Source organism: Oryx dammah, unplaced genomic scaffold (assembly GCF_014754425.2).
Source record: "Oryx dammah isolate SB20612 unplaced genomic scaffold, SCBI_Odam_1.1 HiC_scaffold_22, whole genome shotgun sequence".
NCBI classification, from domain to species: Eukaryota; Metazoa; Chordata; class Mammalia; order Artiodactyla; family Bovidae; genus Oryx; species Oryx dammah.
In genome coordinates, this window is record NW_024070206.1 from 22,418,515 (window position 1) to 22,434,942 (window position 16,428).

At 42.7% G+C, this 16,428-nt stretch overlaps 1 long non-coding RNA gene across 1 annotated transcript in view; it reads right to left on the reverse strand.

The window, feature by feature from the left end:
• Positions 1 to 326: 326 nt before the first annotated feature.
• LOC120881084 overlaps positions 327 to 16,428 on the reverse strand; it is a 55,135-nt gene continuing 39,033 nt past the window's right edge. Inside the window, exons 2-4 of the long non-coding RNA XR_005725209.1 lie at positions 11,527 to 11,794; positions 10,234 to 10,332; positions 327 to 1,607 (exon numbers count right to left, since the gene is read on the reverse strand). This is a non-coding gene — a long non-coding RNA (uncharacterized LOC120881084). The remainder of the gene's footprint in view (positions 1,608 to 10,233; positions 10,333 to 11,526; positions 11,795 to 16,428) is intronic.

Here is a 16,428-nt window from a genome sequence, read left to right on the forward strand (position 1 = left end):
TGTGAATAGGTAGTGTGGCTATGGGCCTGTCCACGTCCCTGAGACTCGAACTCTGAAACCATCCTGGGGCTTCTAGAAGCTGGAAACACAACCTGCACAGTGGCTCCAGCCATCATGCAGTCTCAGGAAAGCCAAGACATTCCAGACCACGACATGTTTTCAAAGTTAATAAATAGCACATTCGTTTTGAATGTACTTCTGCTTATAATGGTGTTTGTCACAAAAAGCATTTTAAGTAAGGTTAAAGGAAAAAACACAAACCAAACATCTGGCCAAAGATCACTTCACATTTGCTGTAAAGACTTCAAATATTTCAACTCCGTGTATGTTTACAGCGATCACACACATTTAATTTTACAAATGAAAAGAAATCTTTCTAGGTCATCAGCTCATGTTCCCTTGCTTCACAGCTCACAAAAAGTTTCCCAAGTCATTACCTATTACACTGAGACGTGAATTTTGGTGACTGCTGGTCCCCCATCCTCGGTGACACCGTAATTTCTTTCCTTCTGCTGTTCCTGGTATGTCCAGTTGTTTGCAGTATTTCACTGCATAAATAACACCAGCGTGTCCTCACCACTCATCATGTTCATGTGAAGTATTCCTGGAGATTCACTTGGTATATGAAAGCAGGTTATTTTTAAGGCCCTTGATACAAATTCAGTCCAAAAATTTTAAAATGTAACAGTAGAAATTTAGCCTAATTTGTGTACGCTGAGTTCACATTTAACAGAATGAACACCTTTTAATGTAACTTAGCTTCAGGGTTCTGGGGAGAACTTACTGTCGAGAGCAGTTGGACTAAGATGCCGCTGTGCTCCGTGGTCCCCCGAGCTCTGCACCCAGGGGCTCCTGGCAGTGGGGGGGGAGGTTGGAGGGGGGCAAACAGACTGGAGGAGTAGGCTATGTTTATTTGTGTGCATTTATTTACTGACAGCACATCGACGGCAGAGTCTTCCTGCTGCTAACAGACGGACATTGTCCAGGTGAATGAAGGTCGAGCTGGGTCCAGCCCTGAAGGTTTACAACTCCATCCTCGTGTTCAGGAGCTCCCAGGACCTCACAGGGGAGGACGCCGTCTCAGGCCAGGAAGCCATGGGAGGACGCTGTACCTGAGGGACCAAGGCCACGGCCGCGCCTTGTTCTTTCAGCAGGAACCTCAGCCAAGGAACTTGATTTCAGTGTTTCCATGGTCATGCCCAAGTATGAACGGGACCTGGTAAAGCAGCCGTGGCTTTTACGGTTGGAAGATTTGATGGCTGATCCAGCGCCAGCGATGCAGAAGCCCCTAGGCCCAGCAGGACGCTGACCGTCACCACCGCAGCTCTGATGTATGACAGGAACAGACCCAAGAAGCCGACGGCATGCATCTTTATCCTTGTCCCTCGCCGTCCAAGAAGCCACTTTTCATTTTGCAAGAACAAAACTCTCTAGTGTGGGATATGAGAAACACGGTTTTCAGACACACACTGTTAATGTTTTCGTCAGCACAGCATCTGAGCTTGGCTGTGATTTGCCCTCTGGGTGTAGGGAGTCTAAGAGGCAGAGGCCTGGTGCTTTAATGACTTCATATGAGACATGTGTGCTTTACTCAGGAAAGTGCAGATCTTAAAAAAAAAAAAATTAGTAATAAGCACATGTTTTCATGATCCATTCATTCTTATCTAGGTTCCACAAACCGTTTCTCAGCTGTGCCGCCAGGTCTCCGGGAGCATGCCTGGGTCCCATGAGGACAGCCAGCAGGATACTTGGCAGAAACTGGGAGGACCCTCCTGAGGACCCTCTGCCTGTGGTGCCATTACTGCCAGGGACCCAAGTCCTGACACAAACGCCCCCCCATCCCCCCATCCACATCCTCACAGCTTCCACTCGGGGCCACCTGGGAGGCTGACATCCCGCCGGCCACCTGCTTGTCAGGAGGAGCCGTGTTCACCGGGGCCCTGGGTACCTGTCTACAGACAGAGGCTTCATCAAGGGATGAGGTCTAGAGCTGGGTGTCTAGTACTCATTTAAACAAGTCTTTTTTTGTTATGAGAGCGTATTTGTTTTGTGTAAGTGACTATATTTGAGGCTGAACCTATGCAAAGTCAGCCTCACAGTTTTGAAAGACAAGCACCTCCTTTCTTATACCAAACAGTAAGAGCTACCCACGCCCTGTGGAATGGAGGCGCCACTGTTTTGGTTGGGTTTAGGGGGCGGTGCGGTTTGTTTTTTATTTTTGCTGGTGGGAGAGAAAAGAAATAAATAGAATCAATCCTATGGTATCCATTTGCTTCAATTAAGAGTCTTAGGGTTTAAGAAAGTTGCTTGGAGAGTTTATCAAACTTCAAGTCACTGAAGAAAAGAGAAATTCTTCTCTCAGAGATGTGCTTAGATTCCATTTAGAGTCTCACTTTGTCTACATGGCGTTTTACTATATTATTGGTTAATGTGCATTTTTTCTGTTTGGTTTTTCTTTTTTAAATTGCCACATACAGTTAAAATTCCTGCTTCTGCTTCGTCACAACTGTAATATATTTTAAATGATAGTAAACAGATAAAATAAAAACCCCTGCCTCACTGCCTTCATGAATATGATAGCCTGGAGCCTGCCCTCCTCCCATCCCCTGAAGGACCGCACAGAATAACCCTGCACCCTGGAGCCAGCAGAGAAGACAGCCCTTATTGAACGGTGGAGGTGTGTTTCCTCAGGGATGGTGTTAATGATTTGAGAGGTTATTTAATTAAAAAGCATCTCAAAATGGCTTTTATGTAGGCTCCATGGAAGACAGGAGATTTGCAGTTTGCGTATTTAATACGTGTCATTTCCACAGAAGGACTGAGAACAGGACAGAAGATTCCAAGCCAGATTAGGGTTGAACTTTGTGTCCCTCTAAGACGGAACGGACGTGGGGTAGCTCCTCTCGGGCCGGCCGTCGCAGCCGCTTGCGCTGAGTGCGACGCTGAGTGCACCGGCTGTCGCAGCCGTTTGCGATGCAGAGTACATCAGGAGAAACGCTGGACTGGAAGAAACAAGCTGGAATCAAGATTGCCTAGAGAAATATCAATAACTTCAGATATGCAGATGACACCACTCTTATGGCAGAAAGTGAAGAGGAGCTAAAAAGCCTCTTGATGAATGTGAAAGAGGAGAGTGAAAAAGCTGGCTTAAAGCTCAACATTAAGAAAACGAAGATCAGGGCATCTGGTCCCATCACTTCATGGCAAATAGATGGGAAACAGTGGAAACAGTGGCAGACTTTATTTTTTGGGGCTCCAAAATCACTGCAGATGGGGATTGCAGCCATGAAATTCAAAGACGCTTACTCCTTGGAAGAAAAGTTATGACCAACCTAGACAGCATATTCAAAAGCAGAGACTAAGGTCCGTCTAGTCAAGGCTATGGTTTTTCCAGTGGTCATGTATGGATGTGAGAGTTGGACTGTGAAGAAGGCTGAGCGCTGAAGAATTGATGCTTTTGAACTGTGGTGTTGGAGAAGACTCTTGAGAGTCCCTTGGACTGCAAGGAGATCCAACCAGTCCATTCTGAAGGAGATCAGCCCTGGGATTTCTTTGGAAGGAATGATGCTAAAGCTGAAGCTCCAGTACTTTGGCCACCTCATGCGAAGAGTTCACTCATTGGAAAAGACTCTGATGCTGGCAGGGATTGGGGGCAGGAGGAGAAGGGGACGAGTGAGGATGAGATGGCTGGATGGCATCACTGACTCGACGGACGTGAGTCTGAGTGAACTCCGGGAGTTGGTGATGGACAGGGAGGCCTGATGTGCTGCAGTTCATGGGGTCGCAAAGAGTCGGACATGACTGAGCAACTGAACTGAACTGAACTGAAGACAGAACGATTAGACAGAACGAACCTGATCCAAGCTCAACTTGAATCAAGCTGTTTTAAATTTGGTTTTGAGCATGTGCGCATGCGTGAATGTAACCGACGCAACACATGTGTAAGCTGCCGGACACCTAACAGTAGCCATTAAATAGGTCTCAGAAAAGCAACCGCAATCCATTTTCTGAACAATCCCGCAGGAATCTCCCACATATATACTCAAGTTTGCACCAAACCTGACCCCAAGGGACCCACTCTTAGCGTGGCTCATGTCGGGGGCCCAGGAGCAGGTGTGGCAGACCCTAGGATTGTCCTGGACATGAGTCCACCATGCCCAGAACCAGCTCTAGCCAGCTCCCTCCCCTGTCCCTGTGGTCTCCCGAAGGGCTTGGAACGGGAATGTTAGGAAGTGAGCTCCTCTGCTCTGCCAGGAACCACCCCCTACCTTCACCACCCTTAGCTGTCAGGCAGCATCCAGAAATATCCAGATGCTGTGAAGGCCTCCACCGCCCTGGGTACCAGCCTCACCCTCACTCCCCTTTTCTCTTCCTGAGTCCCACCCGGAACATGAGTGAGTCGAGGACAAAGCAAACACCTGCCACCAGGGCATCAAGAGATACAGGCTTCTAGGATGTTAGAGTTCCCACAAAGGAGCCCTCATATGTATTGCAATGCTGGAAACTAGATCATTAGCAAGAATCCTAAGGGGGCTGGCACTTCTGAGACCACGGTCTTTAAACATCTGTAGTTTGAGGTAATTTCTGCAAAAATAAAATTTTCCTCCCTCTGGGATTAGATGCTAACCTTGTATAACCAGGAGTTTGGAATGGATATGTATCCTCTACTATATTTAAAATGGATAGCCGACAAGGACCTATTGTATTAGACAAGGAACTCTGCTCAATGTTATCTAGCAGTCTGGATGGGAGGGGAGTTTGCGGGAGAATGGATGCATGTATATATATGGCTGAGTCCCTTCGCTGTTCACTTGAAATTATCACAACATTGTTCATTAATCAGTTATGCCCCAATACAAAATAAAAAATGTAAAAAGAAAATTGATTAATACATAATGGATGTGTTAATTAAAAAAAAAGAAATGAACTTATTTACAAAATAAATACATTCACAGGCATAGAAAACAAATTTATGGTTCCCAGAGGGGAAGAATGGGGGGAAGGGATAGTTAGGGAATTTGGGATGGACATGTACACTCTGCTATATTTAAAATGGATCACCAACAAGAACCTACTGTACATAGCACATGGAACTCTGCTCAATGTTATGTGGCAGCTTGGATGGGAGGGGAGTTTGGATACATGTAAATCCCTTCGCTGTTCACCTGAAACTATCACAACATTGTTAACTGGCTATGAAGTGAAAAAGTGAAAGTGTTAGTCACTCAGTCATGTCCAACTCTTTGTAATCCCACGGACTGCTGTAGGCCACCAGCCTCCTCGGTCCATGGGATTTTCCAGGCAAGAATACTGGAGTGGGTAGCCATCCCTTTCACCAGGGGATCTTCATGACCTAGGGACTGAACCTGGGTCTTCTGCATTTCAGGCAGGTTCTTTAAGTTAAAAAAAAAAAAGTGACAATGCAGGAAATTGACTCCTATTTAGGACAGGGCTCTGAGCTGAGACTGCCTCCCCTGGCTGACGTTGACTCTCAGACATCCTTGGGATTCCTTGGTTGAATCACCTTGGTCTATGGAATCTCCATCTGTTGGGTGAGGGCTGGAAGCAGGGACATAGAGGGAAAAGTACTTGGGCTTTGGAGCCAGACCCAGGCTTGAATCCTGAGTCCTGTATCTAACCAGGTGCCTGCTCTGGAAACATTTCTCAAACACCCAGCATGTAACCAACTTCCACACTCACTCGTTCCTTTTGAAATACTGTGTTTTGATTGCATTACATTTTGCTCCATATCATTTTGAAGAATATTCAGTTTGTCTTTCCAACTCCTAGGGCATAAAAATGTATTCTTGAATACGAAGTGTTCCTATGAATACATTCTTAATATTCAAGAATATATTCATCATGAATATATTTTCTTATAAATACATTCTTCTTAAAAACTGATTTCTCCTTGTAAATATATTCATGAAGAATCTATTTGTTAATAGATTTTTGAATATTCAGAATCCTTATAAATATATTCTCCCTATGAATAAACATATTAATGAATAATATATTCACAGGAAATCTTTCTTCAAAAATACATACTGCTCTACACTCTGTCTCTATCTTTCTCTGCCCTTCAGTTTCTAGCTGTGGCAGGAAGCTAGCACAGCCCAGCTCCTTAATATACTGCTGGGAAGACAGAGTGAAAACTGATCAAATAGAATTCAAGAGTTAAACAAGTGGGCTTCCCTGGTAGTCCAGGGGATAAGAATCCACCTAACCAACATGGATGGACCTTGAGATTGTCATACCGAGTGAAGTCAGACAGAGAAGGAGAAATATCATATGACATCCCTTGTATGTGGAATCTAAAAAGAAATGATACAAGTGAACTTACTTACAAAACTGAAACAGACTCATAGAGAAGGAACTTATGGTTGCCAGGGGGAAGGATGAGGGGAAGAGATAGGGATCTGGGGATGAACATATACACACTGCTGTATTTATTATAGAATAGCTAAACCAACAAGGACCTACTGCACAGCACAGGGAACTGATCAATGTTATGTGGCAGCCTGCATGGGAGGGGAGTTTGGGGGAGAGTGGGTACATGTATATGTATGGCAGAGTCCATTCTCTGTTCACCTGAAATTGTCACAACGTTTTTAATCAGCTATACACCAACACAAAATAAAAAGGGTTTTTTGTTGTTGTTGTTGTTTTTAAAGAATCTGCCTGCTGATGCAGGGGACACAGGTTTAATCCCTGGTCTGGAAAGATTCCACATGCCTCAAAGGAGCTAAGGCTGTGTACCACAGCTACTAAAGCCTGTGCTGTCTAGGGCCCATGTTCTGCAACAAGAGAAACCATCCCAGTGAGAGGCCCACACATCACAACTGGAGAATGGCCTCCACTCATCACAACTCAAGAAAGCTGGTGCAGCAACCAAGACCCAGCAGAGCTAAACAGAGTAATTAAAAAAAAAAAAATCAAACAAGTAACCATTGATGAGCCACTTGGTGAACTGGTGCTTACACTTGGATTTCTCGGTGAGACTGCCTGCACATGTACCCCTTCAGGCAGATGACGGATGTTGAATCTGGTGATCAATAAAACACAGCCCAGCCACTCCCACCAAAAGCCCAGGGGCCCAGGCTAAGGCTAGGATGCACCAGGAGGTCCTTAAAGGCAGCAGTGAAACTTGGTGATGGGCGCAGGGGGCGGCGGGCAGGCAGACGCCATGTGGACACCTTGGGCTGTCCCTCCCTCAGGACCTCAGAACTTTTAGGGGCAAAGCGCTGCATTGGATCACTGTCTGTTGATGGCGGTTGCAGGCGTGACACAGAGATGGAGAAAATTCAGGGAAAAGGGATATGGGGTTAAAAAAGAACAAGCCAAAACCACCATTTAAAAGAAAAGGCAAACTCAAAGGTTGGAGAAATGAGACTGAGTTTAAAATAGTAAGTTTTTCTCCAAATGGTTCTGGGAGTCAGGCTGAGTTGTTCTGTGCAATTTTGCTTACAGGCACCACCCATCTATTTCCCCATTTACTTCAGCTTGAAATCAGATCTTGTTCCCTTTGATTGCGGAATCCAGCATCAAGGCAAATTGATTCGTGATGTATACAAAGTAGTAAGAAATCCCAGGTCAAACTTGGAAAAATTTGAGTCTAAAATTCTTAAAAAATGTTTTTAGTTTAAAATTCTTAAAAAAAATTTTTTTTTTTTTAAAGAATGTGCCCACAATGGCTTTTTCACAATCCTTGAACTGCAACTGATAGCAACTATGTTAAACACACGGGGCCTATTTGGACATGTAGGAGTTAGTGGTTTACTGTGAAATGCTGGGTCCTCAAGGGTCTTTTAGTAGGAAAAAAAAAAAATCAAGAACTACAGGCTAATACTAGTTTCATTTAAAAAAATAAAGAAATAGGAAGCATGTTTATAGGATCTGGTTCCCAAAGATGCGTGAGTAGCTTCACCAGCTTGTGGTGAGAAGGGTCAGGTGTGAGTGACATGTGCTTCCACTAATGCGGTTGTTTTTTCTATAAACTGGTTCAGGATTTGTTCTGAAGATGCTTGCAAACACTGTACTTCAGAGAGCAGCCCAGGTTTTATTTGTCCAAGAAGAAGCAATTCGAATTTCATTTGGCCTGGCCTCTCCAACAAAGAGAGTGAAGCCAGTCAAAAAATACTTTACCAAAGGAAGCTTGGGACTTCCCTGGTGATCCAGTGGCTAAGACTCCACACTCCCCAATGCAGGAAGCCCAGGTTCGATCCCTAGTCAGGGAACTAGATCCTGCATGCCGCAACTAAAAGTCCACACATTTCAACGAAGACCCAGTGCAGCCAATTAAATAAATAGTTCTTTTACAAAAGCAAGTGCACTCAGACAGATTCCTTGGTGTTAGTGACTGAATATTTTTCTTTCATTTTTTTTCAACGAGTTTGTACAGTTTTCCTCCAGAATCGTCAGCTTACTCTTTTTTTCCTTTTCATTTCTCTCCTTAAGAATAGATCTGTTTTTCTCTAGCCTTATCAGTTTGAAATTTGAGGTTGTCCTTCTGGGTTTCTAGAAAGTTTTACTGCCAAGCCTTTGAAAATGAAGTCAAAGAATAGAAGGAAATATCCCAGAATTGCATCAACATTGATTCAGAAATTTTCTTTAAATGAATCAACAAATGCACCTGAACAGAGAGGCCCTTATCTTCATCCACTGTGGAAATGACTGCGTTCATTCATTCAACAATTATTTATTGGAAGCCTTATATGTGCCTGGGTTGGGAAGATCCTCTAGAGGAAGAAAGGGCAACCCACTGCAGTATTCTTGCCTGGGAAATCCCATGGACGGAGGAGCCTGGTGGGCTACAGTTCATGTAGTCACAAAGTCAGATGGGACCTGAGCAACTGAGCACACACACCATGACGTCCCAGGTGGAATGAGCACTGGAAATGTATCTGCAGACAAATAAATAAAAATCTCTCCTTCCGTGGACTTTAAATTCAAGTGGGTGGAGACAGACAGTAAAAATATGAGGAGGAGGGAAGAAAAGGAGAAAGGTCTAGGGTCTCGTGTAATGGAAATGGTACCTTGCTGGTCCACGGATCTCATGGACATGCTATCAGGCAGCACCAGTGGATGGAGGCCCCTGGCACCCAGGTCCACATGGCATCCACACGACACACACCTGCACAGACCCAGGTGTTGCTGTTTTTCTGCCTAGGCCTTTCTTCTTGTTCTGCTGTAGTAAATAGCAGACATGCCCTCATATCTCCCCACAGGATCTAAAACAATTTTCCACCAGAGGTGCCATCGCCCACACACATTGCTGACTGGCTGGGTCAAGGAAGGCAATGTTATTTTGAGTGCCAGGTTGATGTTAGCAATTAAGTAATCTGTTACTTGGAAATTTCTGGACCTTTTTCCCTCCAGAATGGAAGTAGCAATTAACAAGAAGTAATCAGAGATACTTGTAATGTGATTAAGCAAAATTGTCATCAGGCAGGTAATTTTAAATACAGCCATGCTTCAAATACAGACTCATTAATTTCAGCTCAGTGGTGTTCTAGTATTTATTATGCATACAGAAGCATTTAAAATGTGAATATGTTTTCATATCGCTATGCTCAGTGGTTCTGCCACTCCCCACCAAAAAAATTATCCAACCAATTAATTTCCTCCCGGGGGGAAGCTAAAGGTTAATAATGTGATTGTCGAGTGCAATGCTAAAATAAAAAGGATAACAATTCTTGATGAAACGGGTCTAATAAGAAGGTGGAAGGACTTGACCTTCTATGGATGCCAACACAACATTCCAAGAGTAGGTCCTATGTCACAGCGGTTTTCAGTGTCCCCACTTATCAAATTAATCATTTGGGTGCATGTTAATTTGAAAACTGATTAGCCTTAGAGGATGTGCCATTTTAGGAAAAGCAATATTTAGTGATTTATTTCATTCTAGGCAAGTTCTCTTAACCTGAAAATTCTGAAACTGTGTGTTAAGATCTGAATTGGAATCATGAACTTTGTGGGGGAAAGATCAGTTTTTCCACCTCTGGGTAGCTGTTGGACACTTGAAGAGTCCTTTGAAACTTGGGATCACTCTCAGTCAACTTGGGTTATAGAAACTTCTTTCAAAATCCTGTCTACATTCTGGGCAGACATTGGAAATATCTGTCTTCAAGAGGAAACAATAAAGAACTTGCTGATTTCAAAAGCTCAAGCTCAAAGTTTCAAAGATCCATTTTTTTACTGGTATACTGGTAACAGGTATTTGATTCCACAAACCTGGTTAGCCCCATTTCCATTTCTTCAGAGACAGGAAACCATCACACGCACACCCATCCTCAGCAGCAACTTCATGACTTTCTAGACTTCAGTGAGAATCTGAAAATAAAGTAATAGATGAATGGAATACAGAACCATGGAACAGAACAGAACAATTGGGTCATGCAACTACTCTTTCCTTCATTATCTCCTTCCCAAAACTCCCTAGTAAAGCAAGTATCTAATATGCTGCATAGCCTCACTCGAGACCTCTTTGGAAAAAATGATGACTCCTATAAAATCCTCCACACCTCTCAAGGCTTACCCAGAGCCCTACATACACAGGTCAATTGAATTTAATATTTAACAACTGGAAGGTGAGGAAGAGGCATTCGAGAACTAAAAGTAGAAACAAAGATGCACTTTTTCAGAAGGAGCCTCAATGATGCAAAGTTCAGCTTAAGATTTAAAACAGCTAGTTCTCCAGTCCCTATAAAATCATTTTTCGTATATTTTTGAAGATCCTAATGAGATCACTCGTCAGTCTTCTCTTTGGGGGATTAAATCCTCCCTGCTTCTGGTCTGTTTTCATAGATTAATTTTGAAATGTTCAAGTTTCGCTTCTACTATTAATTCTGTTTTTTTCTAATCTTCGTCCATGTACCTTCTCAGCTGTTTGCTTCTAGAAAGGCCTTCCCTTTAGTATCTCTGGATGGTTATTGAGAAGCCAGCTGATGTCACTCTGACCTGTGATTCATTTCTGCTAAAGTTAACCATGACGTAGATCTATTCAACCTCCTCCCTGTCAACCCTCAAAATAGTGTGACCTGGGAGGCACAAGGTGGAACAGCCCAGAAATCCATTGAGTCATGGAGTGATGCATTGACTCCTGGAATGAGTGAAGGAGGCCTGCCATCCTGGAAAAGAATTCCTGGAGGCTGTCATCTCGCTAATGGTTTATAAAACATTACACAACACAAGCACCTAATGAAGAGGCCTTAGGCAAATTAGAATCAGTTTTCAGGCTTCAGGATGTTACCTGAGCACTTCTCTTGTGCTTCCTACAGTTCCTGTCCTATATGTCTTGCTGTTCGATCTACAGACTTTCTTGTTCGGTGCATTTCATTTGGTTTCTGCCCAACCTGAATTTCCTTCTCACTTAAAATTGTCATCTCCTGGTTAAAACAACTCTGATACTGTCTCATATTTCTTGCAGCACCTTGCTCAGGGCTGAGACTGTGGTCACATGATGCCTTTCTCAGTTACGTGAGGTCAGTTGTATAGTGAATTGGAACTTTTTCCCAAAGACCTCACCTTCAGAAGACACAATTTGTTTTGAATAAAGCACATCCATTTCAGCCAAATTCTTCCTGGTTCTGTCTTTTATGAATATCTATGTCCTGCCCACAGATCCAGGCTTTGATTGTGATAAGATGGATGTGACCACGGTCCCCGTGGTCAGGGTGGTCCAGTGCAAGCCAAGCACTGTCCTCACTTGGGTGAGTGTGTCAGCAAAGAACGAAGTCCCACCTCAGCCTTCACGTTGAACTTGGGATGTCTGCCCAAGTATTCCTGGTTTATTCTATCCAGAAAAAATTATTTAGGAGCATGTGGTTAGAAGGGAGAAGAGAAACAAGTTTATAAAAAAATAACTGGAAAGATGAGGCAAAGCATTACCTAATAATTCATTATAATTCAATGAATAATTTCATTCATTCTTCCATTTTCATATTTTTTTAGCATCTACTTAAGTCAGACACTGTGTTCATCATATAAGCACCAGTGTTATATATAGAATTTTTTATCTTTGGACTGTCATCAATGAATGACTGAATCAATGAACAAAAGCCAGAATTAGAGTATAATTTTTAGGCTGTGGAAAGCCTTTAATATTAGTTCACACCAACTCTGATACAGTGTTTTAGAAGGTCTGAAGTGTTTGAGTCACATGTGGCAGTAGCTTTCTGAATTTTTAAAATTTCATTCCACAGAAAGAGATGCTTTAGATCACAGCCCAGTGTGTAAACACACACACACATTTCTGTCAATAGCAGGTTTTTTTTAAAAAATTGTTGATCCCAGCCCACTGAGCCTCTTGATAAAAGTGAAAGAGGACAGTAAAAAAGTTAGCTTAAAACTCAACATTCAGAAAACTAAGATCATGACATCCGGTCCCATCACTTCATGACAAATAGATGGGGAAACAATGGAAACAGTGTGAAACTTTATTTTGGGGGGCCCCAAAATCACTGCAGATGGTGACTGCAGCCATGAAATTAAAAGACGCTTGTACCTTAGAAGAAAAGTTACGACCAACCTAGACAGCATATTAAAAAGTAGAGACATTACTTTGCCAACAAAGGTCCGTCTAGTCAAGGCAATGGTTTTTCCAGTAGTCATGTATGGATGTGAGAGTTGGACTATAAAGAAAGCTAAACACTGAAGAACTGATGCTTTTTAACTGTGGTATTGGAGAAGACTCTTGAGAGTCCCTTGGACTGCAAGGAGATCCAACCAGTCCATCCTAAAGGAAACCAGTCCTGAATATTTATTGCAAGGACTGATGCTGAAGCTGAAACTCCAATACTTTGGCCACCTGATGCAAAAAACTGACTCATTGGAAAAGACCCTGATGCTGGGAAAGATTGAAGGTGGGAGGAGAAGGAGACAACAGAGGATGAGATGGTTGGATGGCATCACCGACTCAATAGGCATGAGTTGGATAAACTCTGAGAGTTGGCGATGGACAGGGAGGCCTGGCATGCTGCAGTCCATTGGGTCGCAAAGAGTCAGACATGACTGAGTGACTGAACTGAACTAAACCCATTAAATTGGTCTCATGACCTTGGGTTGTGACCACAGCTGGCATGACACCACTGTGGGCCACCAAAGCAGCAACCCTCTGCCCTGGCTTCACAGGGGAGTCACTGGGAGCTTTCTAAAAAAAAAATACAGGGAATTCCCTGGTGGTCCACTGGTTAAGAACTTACCTTCCAATCCTGGGGACATGGATTTGATCCCTGGTTAGGGAACTAAGATCCCACATGCCTCAGGACAACTAAGCCTGCTCACCACAACTAGAGAGAAGCTCAAGTGCCTCATCTAAGACCCAACAGAGCCACATAAATAAACAAATAAAATACACATATAATGATAAATAAAAATTTAAAAATACAGATGCCTGGTCCCCTAACCCCAGACCAACTGAACCCAAATCTGGAGGTGAGATCTGAGCTTTGCTATTAAACTCCCTGTCTGATTCCCATGAGCAGGAAGGGTTAGTATCACCACTCTGCATCATGGAAAATGTCCTTTTAAAATACACAATTACCACCTTAATCATACAAGTGACACATGGGCCTACTGAAAATTTCAATAGCATAGATGTTTATGAAATAAAAACTGAGGTGCTGGATCAATGCCTTACCTCTCACTTCTGCTGTCTATAGATAAACATTATTAACACTTCCTTCCCCAAAACTCTTGTTGCATATTCGGGAATTCATTGAGATATAGTTTCCACACGTTTACATTTCCAAATAACTTTAATAATAGGTTTCCAAGTTATAAAAGTTACTGATGGTATTTTGATGAAGATTACTTTGGATTTATGAATTAGTTCAGTTCAGTTCAGTTCAGCCACTTAGTCATATCCAATTCTTGGACTGCAGCACACCAGGCTTCCTCATCCACCACCAACTCCCAGAGCTTGCTCAAACTCATGTCCATTGAGTAGGCAATGCCATCCAACCATTTAATCCTCTGTCATCCCTTTCTCCTCCTGCCTTCAATCTTTCCCAGCATTAGGGTCTTTTGCAATGAGTCAGTTCTTCACATCAGGTGGCCAAAGTATTGGAGTTTCAGCTTCAGCATCAGTCCTTCCAATGAATACTCAGGACTGGTTTCCTTTAGGATGGACTGGTTGGATCTCCTTGCAGTCCAAGGGACTCTCAATAGTGTTCTCCAACACCACAGTTCAAAAGCATCAATTCTTTGGCACTCAGTTTTCTTTATAATCCAGTTCTCACATCCACAATCCACACATGACTACTGGAAAAATCATAGCTTTGATTAGATGGACCTTTGTTGGTAAAGCAATGTCTCTACTTTTTAATATGCTATCTAGGTTGGTCATAACTTTTCTTCCAAGGTGCAAATGTCCTTTAATTTCATGGCTGCAGTCATCATCTGCAGTGATTTGGGGAGCCCCCCAAAATAAAGTTTCTCACTGTTTCCATTGTTTCCCCATCTATTTGCCATGAAGTGATGGGTCTGGATGCCATGATCTTAGTTTTCTGAATGTTGAGCTTTAAGCCAACTGTTTCACTCTCCTCTTTCATTTTCATCAAGAGGCTCTTTAGTTCTTCTTCACTTTCTGCCATAAGCGTGGTGTCATCTGCATATCTGAGGTTATTGATATTTCTCCCGGCAATCTTGATTCCAGCTTCTGCTTCCTCCAGCCCAGCATTTCTCATGATGTATTCTGCATATAAGTTAAATAAGTAGGGTGACAATATACAGACTTGACGTACTCCTTTCCAGATTTGGAACCAGTCTGTTGTTCCATGTCCAGAATAATTTCGGGTAAATTGATCTGTTTACAGTATTAAGAAAAAAAATAGATCTTTTTATTTATTCAATTATATTTTTATGTCCTTCAAGAAAATATTACAGTTTTAAAAATATATCAGTGTACATATTTCTTATTAAGTTCATTCTAGGTGTTCTTTTTTTTTACACTCTTACTAATGAGGTAGATTGCCTCATTACATTTTATAGCTAAATACTGCCTGTTTATTGAAATGCTGCTGAATGTAGATATTAATTTTGAAATCAGTCCACCTAGCTGAATTACCATCTGTTGTTACAGAATTTCACCCAATTGATTCTTTTGCACTTTCTATGTAAACAACTACATTGTCTGAAAATAGTAATAACTTTTTATCCTCAATTGAGATATCGATGCCTCATATTTTTCTCTAATTACATGACCAATGTTTTCAAAACAACAAATTTTAATTTGAGATGATTCCAGAAAGTAACATCTATTATAATGACCTATTATTTAATGACATAGCAAAGAATTATATACACTATATATATATATATATATATATATAGGCATATTGAGACTGAAGAAAGATAAAACTTGGTAAAATCACTTTCAATAATTTTTTTCAGTTACCTTTTTCTTTAAAAGACTGTCAACTTTAAAGAAAAATATTATCATTTTCCCATATTTGTTATTATCACAGCTGAGATTTTATCATATATCCATATAACAGGGGCTTCCCAAGTGGCTCAATGGTAACAAATGTACCTGTCAATGCAGGAGACTTGGGTTTGATCCCTGAATAGGGAAGATCTCCTGGAAAAGGGAGTGGCTACTCACTCCAGTATTCTGGCCTGGAGAATCCCATAGATAGAGGAGCCTGGTGGGCTACCGTCCATGGGTCACAAAGAGTTGGACACGACTGAGCAACTAACACTTTCACACCTGCAACTAATATAATGTGACAAGTCAGTGAAAGTCACTCAGTCGTGTCCAACTCTTGGTGACACCATGGACTATACAGTCCATGGAATTCTCCAGGCCAGAATACTGGAGTGGATAGCTTTTCCCTTCTCCAGGGAATCTTCCCAACCCAGGGATCGAACCCAGGTCTTCCGCATTGCAGGCAAATTCTTTACCAGCTGAGCCATGTTAATTATGCCTCAAAACAAAACCCAAACCAACAACTCAGCTTCTCACTAGCCACAGGGCTGGTCGCTGCTGTGGGCTCAGCATGGATCCCACACCACTTGCATCGCTGCAGAAAGTTCTACTGGGCAGCAGTGGCCGAGCCATCACTTCCGCCACAGAGCCTAGAACTTGACACAGTCACCCTCAGAAAAGCAAAGTCAGGCAGACTTGACTCCACCTCTTCCCGGGCCGGCGCTCCCTATTTCCAGGAGTGACAGCAGTTCTCTGCTGCTGGAGATGGACAGCCTCAAGGTGCCAATCCAGGAAACAGTCTTTTATGCAACATATTTCCATGACAAAAGGAAGCAGTCATGTGGCTGGAGTTGTCCACACTATGGGTTCAGGGGTCTTTTTATATTTTGTAAAGACAAAACGAAAGAGGCAATAACTGTTTTCCCTTCCATTCAGTTCCTTCAGGGTCCTTGAGCTCCAAGGCAGTATGGGAACCATGCCATTCTCCTTGCATCCAGCCC